This window comes from Octodon degus, unplaced genomic scaffold (assembly GCF_000260255.1).
Source record: "Octodon degus isolate 3935 unplaced genomic scaffold, OctDeg1.0 scaffold00277, whole genome shotgun sequence".
In the NCBI taxonomy this organism is placed as follows: domain Eukaryota; kingdom Metazoa; phylum Chordata; class Mammalia; order Rodentia; family Octodontidae; genus Octodon; species Octodon degus.
This window is the reverse complement of record NW_004524853.1, coordinates 2,301,557-2,311,382: the sequence shown is the minus strand read 5'-3', so window position 1 is coordinate 2,311,382 and position 9,826 is coordinate 2,301,557.

Genomic DNA, 9,826 nt, shown 5'->3' with positions numbered 1-9,826 from the left:
CATTTTATATTTATATTTCTTCTCCTTAAAGTACTATTAATAAGATTCATTGAATTTGATAATGATGTAAAATCTTAGCATTTAAAATGTACTACTTTCACTAAAAAATTGAATTCATGGCCCTTTTGAAAATGTATCTACATTATCACTCACCTTTTGGTTAGGTGTAGGCTGTTTCTCTTAAATTAGTATTTTGTTTGAAGAAAAATGAGAAAAAAACAAAGCTAGAGTTCTTTGTGTATTTTAAGTATTGAGTGGCACTTGAGGTCTCTTCCACAATAGTGTGGATAGGAACGACCAATGTATCTATCACTTAACTTCTGAAGAACTCTAGGGAGTTCCAAACTTGGTCTTGTCATGTGTGAGAATTTCCCATCCTGAAAGAGAAACTCTGAATTGCCTTTATCTAGTTCAAGGTCGATGAAAGTGATACTCTTGGGGCAGACTCTTGTCTTAACACATGAGAACTGGAATTGCTTTCTCTCCCTAAAGTGAGCTTCATGGATTAACATCCTGATTTACAACTCCCTAGACTGTTAAAATTTAAAAGATTATGTTGAGATAGATGAGATGAAGTAAATTAATAGAACACTGGTCAAAAGAAAATATCTTCTCATTTAGGAGTAGGAATGGCATGTGTATTGAAGAAAAGATACCTTAAATCAGAGAATTAAGGAAAAATTAAGTCAGAAGAACATCAAAGTAAATTCTTCCAAAGGTACTAGGCTCTTATGAATAAAACTCTTAGAGTGGTACACAAAATTGTCACCTCATTCATTGTTGTGCTGCTGAAGTCATATGTACTGATACTGATATCACCACAATTTTTCTTTGGAGGATCACACCTAACTCAGTCCATGTGGTTCAAGTGAGGTTTAGCCTTTATGTGCTTCTGTGGCTACAGTTCATGAGGCAGAGGCTGCTCCAGAGCTGACCAACCAGAGCATCTGGCCACCATGAGCAGATCAAATAACAATTATCTATTGAGAGAAAATACTATAATTGTTGTTGAGTTATTTGATTGGAGAAGATCTCTGTGTATAAGGTCTTTAGTTTAATTTCATCAATGTAAATCTCAGAGTTCTAGGAGTCACAGTAGAGATTCAGGTTGTTTATGAATGAAATAAAGCAGAAGGCAATAGTGCCTAGAAATAGGGAAGACAGGAGGAAGAAAGAGAAAGAAAAATGTGGGATAAGGAGAGAGAAGACATGAGAGAGGGAAGAAGCATGATAACCAGTGACAGCAAGAGGGAGAGGCATAAGGTCCCCTTCACATATAAGTTGAGCTCTCAGACACAGCCAGGCCTGCAGGAAGCATGTACCTGGGGTTGTGATCTGCACACGACCTCATTTTCTGAAATAAGGATGAGTTGAAGAGGCTGGGGAGATTGCTCAGCAGCATACACACTTACATGGCAAGCGCAAGGTCCTGAGTTTGATTCCTGGTAAAAAAAAAAAAAAAAAAAAAGAGGAGCTGAGTGTCTTCCATTTGTTGATAAGAGTCCTTCTTATTATGTAACAATTGCTAATTTCCATAGGAGATATGTAAACAACATATTGTCAATATCTAAATATTAGAAGATACTTCATCAAGGGGCATTTAGTCTGAATAGTGATAGAGCTTTAGAATTGTTAGTCTTTTAAAAAAATGATTTTGACACATAAGAGCACTTTAATAAGAGAGTTTTCCTTTCAGGTCTATCTTCTCTGTTTCTAAAGGCTAAACAAGCATCTTTTTCTCAGCCCTACTGCACACTGTTCATAATATCTTGATCATAGTTTTACATATGTCTCCTCATAAAGACTAAAGACCATATATATTAAACAATCTTTAATTTAGGATTGGACCTTATTTCTGAATCAAACATAAGCAACATAATGTCTTTTGCTCCAAAGGACTTCTGTGGATTGTCCTTTCTCAATTCAGCTCATCCTTGGCAGTGAGAGGTGACCCCAGGTGACCCTATTCTTCTTATATATTCTTCTGGACTAATTTTGCTTTATTTTTACTGTACTTTCACAATTGCTTCATCTTTAAATACCCTCCTCCCTCATGACTCTTTCTTTTACCTCCCCTTTTTGGGCCTCAGGTAGAGTGGTTTATCATTGAGTGCTTTCTGGTCTAAAGGATCCCGCTATACATGATGAAATGGCGACCTTTAAATCTGAAATTGCAAGAGCAAATGAATGACACGATTCATTAAGTTCAACCCCTTCAGTCTGCTATCCACAAGATAATTAATCAATGGTTCTATCAGCATTAACAAGTCCCTTGCAAATAATTGGCATTGAAGTTTATGCCCCTTTGTCAGTTTTCCCCCACATTTCCCAAGTCCTCTTTCCATATTCTCATAAGTTCCCAGGTTGTATAGCAAGTAATCAGAGTCTTTCTGACCACAAAGAAAATCAAATAAATCTGTGGTTTTCAAATAGTTACTAGCATTGAGGAACACAAATATGTCTGGGATATGAAATATACTTGGTTCATGTATAATTCACTGAGACTGCTCATTTTCTCTGGTGGCAATTCCCTTTACCTTATAGGTATTTTACACTCCTGGCTTGAGCTTCAGAGAAAGAGGCACCATTAAAGCTCAAGAGTCTCTGGCACTTTATAAAGTTATACAAAGCTATATGTTCTAGGTATTCAGTAAGGACGTACTTGCAGATAACAAATAATACCAAAATGTAGACCTCAAAATGGTAAGCGTCTTTTTTTTGAAAGTCACTTACTATTTAATGCTGTATGATGATAGAAAATTATTAACTTGTAGGACTGGCTCCTTTCTAAAGGGAACCTGCAAAATCATATAGTATAAGGAAACCATAGTTGAGTATATCATTGTTTCATGGTGAATTTTATTCTTATGTTAACTATTTGTCACCATGAAAAATGTGTATACAACCCAATGACTAATCATAAACATGATTGAAGGAAACCTTAATCAAACTGGACAGTTGAATCAGAAGTGTAAAGTTAATAGATAAAAGCTACAAAGCGGGGCTGGAGAGATGGCTCAGTGGTCTAAAGCACCTACTTAGAACAAGCTTGGCAAGGCATCAGGGACCGCGGTTCAATCCCCCAGCACCACATGCCAGCCGGCCCCGCCCCCTGGTGGGCTGAGCTGGCCACACACACACCACACTCTCTCTCTCTCTCTCTCTCTCTCTCTCTCAAATAATAAATAAAAAAAAAAGCTACAAAGCTTTCTTAGAAGCCTTAGAGATTAATACATATATTGATACATTTTAATACTGAATAAATCCATAATGTATATTGCATATGTCATCATTTTTAAAGTTTTACTTTTTGTATTGAATTTTATATTCTTTTTAATATATCTTTTATTTTGATTTTAGTATGAGAGTAAGTCACTACCAAAGATGACACAAACAAAAATTATATTGTGGAAATTTGTTGAATGTTAATATATGTTAGGTACTATGCTAAACCTTATCCCTATATTATCTTCATTTTGCAGACAATAATATTAAAGATTAATTACTTCAATGATCCTCATTTTATGAATAAAGAAACTAATATGTGGTATATTAAGATAAAAGAATTATTCTAAGTTCAAACAGGTAACAACTTATAAAGATGTTTCTTATTCAAGCATTTGTACTCCAAAGCTGATAGTCTTAGTATTTAAGTGAAAATTGTCAAGCCATTAAAAATAGTTGATATGATGTTCATTTTGACTTATGTTACTAGCGGCAGACAGATACCAGAAAGAGACCCTTTGACTTTCTTCATTTCTCTTTAAGTCAGGAATTTTTGAGAATAGAAATTACCATGTACTACTGAGTATGTAGGGCATGGCCCTAGTTAATAACTGGTTGCTGTTAATATGCTAGAGGGTTTAAAGTACCTGCACTCTATTTAAATCATTAATAGCTTCCAACTATCATAAACCCTGGTGAACTGTGATTAAACTTTCCATTCCAGTTTCGTATATAGGATAAAACAGCAACACTAGGAAAGCCATTTAGCACAGTAATAGACTATTCCAGCAGGAAAGATTCAGCAACTTTCAGAATAAGTTATTTCACAAGAAGTCATTTTTTACCCTAAGGATTGCTTGAAGCTCTACAACCCCACGAAAGATTCTACATGTCTCTCCAGCTATAAGAAGGAGATAGGAATAGGGTATGACTTCCCTTCTTTTCTAGCAGCATGCAGATTTATAAATAGAAATTCTCTCTGGAATGAATATGCCAATATTTTAGTAAATGGATAACTATATCATGGTGTCTATCTGTTCTTGAGCAGGAAACTACATAACCAGTTCTTCTTCAGGAAAATGAATAATATACATGTGCCTGAGTTCATACTCTCTGACTGTTTATTCTCTAGGGAAACACAATCTTATTTTGAAAACATACTTACAGTATTTTTTGAAACACCTTCAGACTCAATATATTGCACATGAGAGAAGAAGATCAAGGCAGCCTACACATGAATGAGCAGTAGTTTGTACCTTTTATGGCTTGTGTCTAGATGACCCCCAAATCACCTGTGTCCATGGGTGGGGCTGTTCAGAGTTGGTTGGATCTAGAGTGTGTGATACTAGGAGTATGGTGTGTGGTACTAAATTAGTCCACTGATTAGAATTAGCATAGTTCTGGGTGGCACTACTTAAAAGGCTAATAACTTGGATGGAAGAAAAGGGAAGGGCAGTAGCACTTCTTGCTATTGTTGAGCCTTGCCTTCTGCCTGCCATGCCATGACCTGTTTCTTCTCTCCGATGCTCCTTTGCTAATGCCACCCTGCCTCAGAGACAGCTAACTAAGGACTGAAACCACTAGAAACTGCGAGTTGAAAGAAACCTTTCCTCATGTAATTTGTAAGTGTTCAATATTTTGTTTCTGCAAAGAGAAAAGTAATTAAGAGAGCACCTAGTACAATATTTAGATCTGAAATAAGACAATGGTGGGAAAATTTGGGAACAAAAAGTCAAGAAATTATAGTTTCATGTTTAACTCTCCTTGAGTTTTTACTCCTACTTTCTCTCTAAACAAAGTCCTGCCAAGCCCTACAATCCTAACACTCTAGGAGGCTAAGGGAGGAAGATTTCAAATTTGAGCCTTGCTTGAGCAATTTAGGGATTTAGCAAGAACCTGTCTCAAAATTTTGAAAAACAATAAATTTAATTTAAGAAATGGCCAGGAATGTAGATTAGTGCAAGAGCCCTGAATTCAATCTCTACTATAACTCACCAAGTAACAAATACATGTATGTTGTATAGATGCCTCTAGTCACTTTCTGCTATTGAAGTAAAGGAAAATACTCAAAAAAAAAAAAAAGAAAGAAAGAAAGAAAGAAAGAAAGAAAGAAGAAAGAAAGAAAGAAAGAAAGAAAGAAAGAAAGAAAGAAAGAAAGAAAGAAAGAAAGAAAGAAGGGAGCCAGGGACATGGCTCAGTAGAATAAGCGCTTGCCTGGCAAGCACAAGGGTCTGAGTTCAATCCCCGGTTCCACAAAAAAAAAAAAAAAAAAAAAAAAAGGAAAATACTAAAAGAAAATGTGATTCCATGCATTCCTGAGCCCACATCACATTCAGCGCTTTGTTTTACAAAGTGTTTGGTCATTGGAATGAAAACCTTTGTACTTTGTAGATTTCAGTCAAGTGTAGTTTTCCTCAGTTTACTTATTAGTTCAGTATTTCAACACTGGGGGAATTGCTGAGTTGAGGAAATTACCTACACAGATCAAATTATCCTGTTTGACCATTAAAGTGAGATTTATACTTCTGAATGAAGTCCAAGAGCAAAAGCCAGGAGCTGTGTTCAGTTGAAAGATATATAATTTAGTTTTACATGTTATTCAGAAATGCAAATTCTGAATAATTTATGTTTGATTACCCATTGTTAACATTTTATTTATGTAATATCCACTATACTCCCTTTAATTAACCAACAGTGTAGGTAATTATTTCTGGATCTAGAGTTGTGGTCCTTCTGATATTTTTCACAGTTTATTTAGAGCTACTCCAGACAAGTCCACTTCTCAGAATTTATAGCGTCTTCATATCAGCAACTTGGGAAGGACAATGCAGACTAACTGTACAGTATAAGTTATCAGTAGAAAGAATTTTGTGGAGGTCTGAGCTAGGAATCTTATGATTTACTGTAAAGATTGGGAATTCCCCTGGAGCTGAAGCTACTATAATTCTTTTCATAGGATAAAGGTTTGTGTGAGCATTTTCCCACAGCACCTGGGTTGACAGATAGTACATTTTTATGTGGCTCTTCATACACAAGAATTTGAAGCCTTAGCAATAACAAGGGTATATGTAAGGAAGTACACAAACTGCAAGGAAATGTATGTAAAGAAAATTTCTTTGCAATCAAGAAGTAGTCTCAGTAAAATACCATAAGTGATATTATTAAGCTTCAAAGACAAATTTGCTCTTTCCCTCTTTTCTGTAAGATGCCTATTTAACTACAGTAAAAGTCAGGCTGCAAGCTCATGTCCCAAGGTGATTTCTGATGATGGTTGACAGCAACTCCACTACCAGCTAGGCACTCAGGAGTTCATAAATATGTGCAACACAGTGCCAAAGGGAAAAGGCAAAAAGAAATCACACAACACTTTAAGAAACAATTCATCATTTACAACAGCAACTAACCAGACATTAATTATCCTGTAAGAAAGAGCAAAGCTGTTTCTAAGTCAAAATATTGAACCTCATGCTGGGTTATAACATTATGCATTGTTTATCTAAATGACGCCTAGAAATAAAATAATTCTTTTCAGGATTCCACCACCACATACTTCCTCCCAGTTGTGACTCATTCCTCTGATTCATCAGGCCTTACTGCCCCCATTAGATAAATTAGCCAGAGTGGGTGGACATTGACTACTAATATAGTTGTATGGGATTCATTTTCTTACTATAGTAAAAGAAATTTCCTGATTTTCAAATGAAGCTGCTTTAACCAGCGAACCATTCTACCTTAATGAATTCAACACAGCTATATTTGTTTTGGTTTTTTTCTGTAAAAATATTTGTTAACCTAAAAGCCAATAACTTACATTTGAATGTCCAACATCAAATTCAAATGACATTTATAATACCCAGAAAATCTATAAAGACAGCTACATTTGAAAAAAAATTAAAATAATTTCTGTAGTTAATAATAAATGCTTTATTTATTTATTTATTTATTTATTTATTTGGTACAGGGTCTTGCTACATAGCTCAGAGTCATAGTGAGCCTCCTGTTTCAGCCTTACCAGCCCTGGGATTATAGGTGTGCACTACCACCCCTGGTCTCTGTGGCTGGTTCAGTGCCTGAGGGTAACATGGCACATGGTACTGCAGATTCAAGCCCTGTCCTTGTGCTTGCCAGTCTGGTACTTTGACAGCTGACCTATCTTCCTGGCCAGGCATTGTGGAAATTTTTAAGTTAATTTCTATTTTTAAATATAAAATTGAGGGCTGGAGAGATGGCTCAGTGGTCTAAAGCACCTACTTAGAACAAGCTTGGCAAGGCATCAGGGACCGCGGTTCAATCCCCCAGCACCACATGCCAGCCAGCCCCGCCCCCTGGTGGGCTGAGCTGGCCACACACACACACAAACACCTCTCTCTCTCTCTCTCTCTCTCTCTCAAATAAATAAAAATTAAAAAAAATAAATATAAAATTGAGTGCTACTAATTCTGTAGTAATACGTAAGAATAAGTAGGTTTTAGTACATTATTCAATGAATTAATAGAAGTCATAGGGAGGAATTTTCAACACCTTTCTTGAGATAGAGGGAGGAGAATGTGTCTCAAGATATTTTCCCACTCTTTTACAATTCTTGTTTAGTTATTAGGTTTATACTTGCTTAATTATACCAGTATGTCTTTCATGTTATGATAGCTACTCGTGATATATATGTAATATTTTATATATTTGAAGTAGACAATGCTTGTAAAAGCACCCATACTGAATGATAGCTTTAATTTTAAAACGATTTAAGGAGGAAATTTTTATTTATTTATTTATTTATTTGTTTGTTTGTTTGTTTGTTTGTTTGGTGGAACTGGGGATTGAACTCAGGCCCTTGCGCTTGCCAGGGATGCGCTTATTCCATCTCCCTGCCCCCAAGGAGGAAATTTTTAGAAAATGTCTGTTATTCACCTATCCTTCAGCTGCTGTTTAAAATTTTCCCAATGACACTGAAATGATTCCATTTCCCACCTTTAAGAAAGATATACTGTACTCTATGATCATTCTATCCTATAATCCTTCCAGCTGAAATAAAAACAAGTGGGTTAAGCCTTAATGGAAAAGAAGAAAATCTCACAAACTTAACTTTGTTTTATTGTAAGATAGGATGTGTTGTTATATTCATCTGCTTTTAAATTACTGTGATGAAATTCTTGAGGCTGCTTTACTTTATAAAGGTGGCACAGGGTGATACCTGGTAAGGGGTAGGGAGAAAGCATATGTACCCTCATCTCTGTCTTTATCAAGAACCTAGTGTTCAATCTCTGGGGCCCCACATGATGATCTTATTTAATCTCAATCATTTCCAAAAGGTCTCACTTCCTAAGCCACAGTCGGGTTAAGATTCACTCTCCTTAATACTTCACAATGAGAAATAACTACCAACACATGAATCCTTGGAAAACACAACCAAGCCATATCATAGTAGCAGTTGCTAACTCTCTCAAATATGTTCTGTGCATTCTCAGTTTGCATATGTGGACAATATTAAATTTTAGATTAAATTTTACTAATAAAATCATACTTATTCAATATGTATCTATCAGGGTCCAGAGTGCAAACCATTACACCTTGGAGCCGAACATGTATCTATCATGTCCAAGACCTAATCCATCATTTGAGATATATCAGATAAAATAAACAAAACCCTCTCCTCTTTGAAACTTCCATTACTTTGTTTTATGTTAAATCAGACCAGAATGGAAAATCAAATCAAAATAAGATTTTATCAATCACCAATCTTCCATTTGATACACAAACTGGCACTTGAAATACATATTAATATCTAGAGAACATTGAGACTTTAATACCACAAGCAGGCACACACACAAACACAAACACACACACACACACACACACAAAGATACACATAAGTAAGTGTGAATATTTATATGTATGTATATACATATGAGTTCCTCATCTACAGATTCAGTTTACTGAAAGTATTCAGAAAAAGAAATCCATTACATTTGTATTGAACATGTGCAGATTTCCTTCTTGTCAATCCTTAATGCAGTAAAACAACTGTTTGTATAGTGTTCATATTGCATTATTTATTATAGGTAATTATGAGATGATTTATGGTACATATATTGGAGAGGTGAAAGTTTATATAGAAATATTATGACATCCATTACAAGGGATTGGAGCATGACTGGAATATAGTGTTTTCGACAAAAAGAAGAGTGGCGAGGATCTAATCCTCTGTGGGTATCAAAACATATTTTATTCATTTATATTTATTTATTTAAAAGCTAGGAGGCATTTTATTCATGCAACACTTTGAATTAAATATGAATAAGACACAATGAAGAGTGGAAATATCAAAATTTTGGTACCCTCTTACACATTTTTCTTTTTCTAGTGAAGACTTATATAAGGAATACAATGTTTTTAGTAAAAAACAAGATTATCTGAAAAAATCAATACCAGAAGACCCAATAGTATTATGGGCTACTGGACTCTTTTAGAATATTTTGCTGAGTTTACACACCTATAATATTTAAATGATGGAACTTAACAAAAAATGGGATACAGATGAATGTCCATTTTGTATCTGTGTATTCAAAGTGGTTAGGATAGATATGTAGTTACATTCTGTTAATGA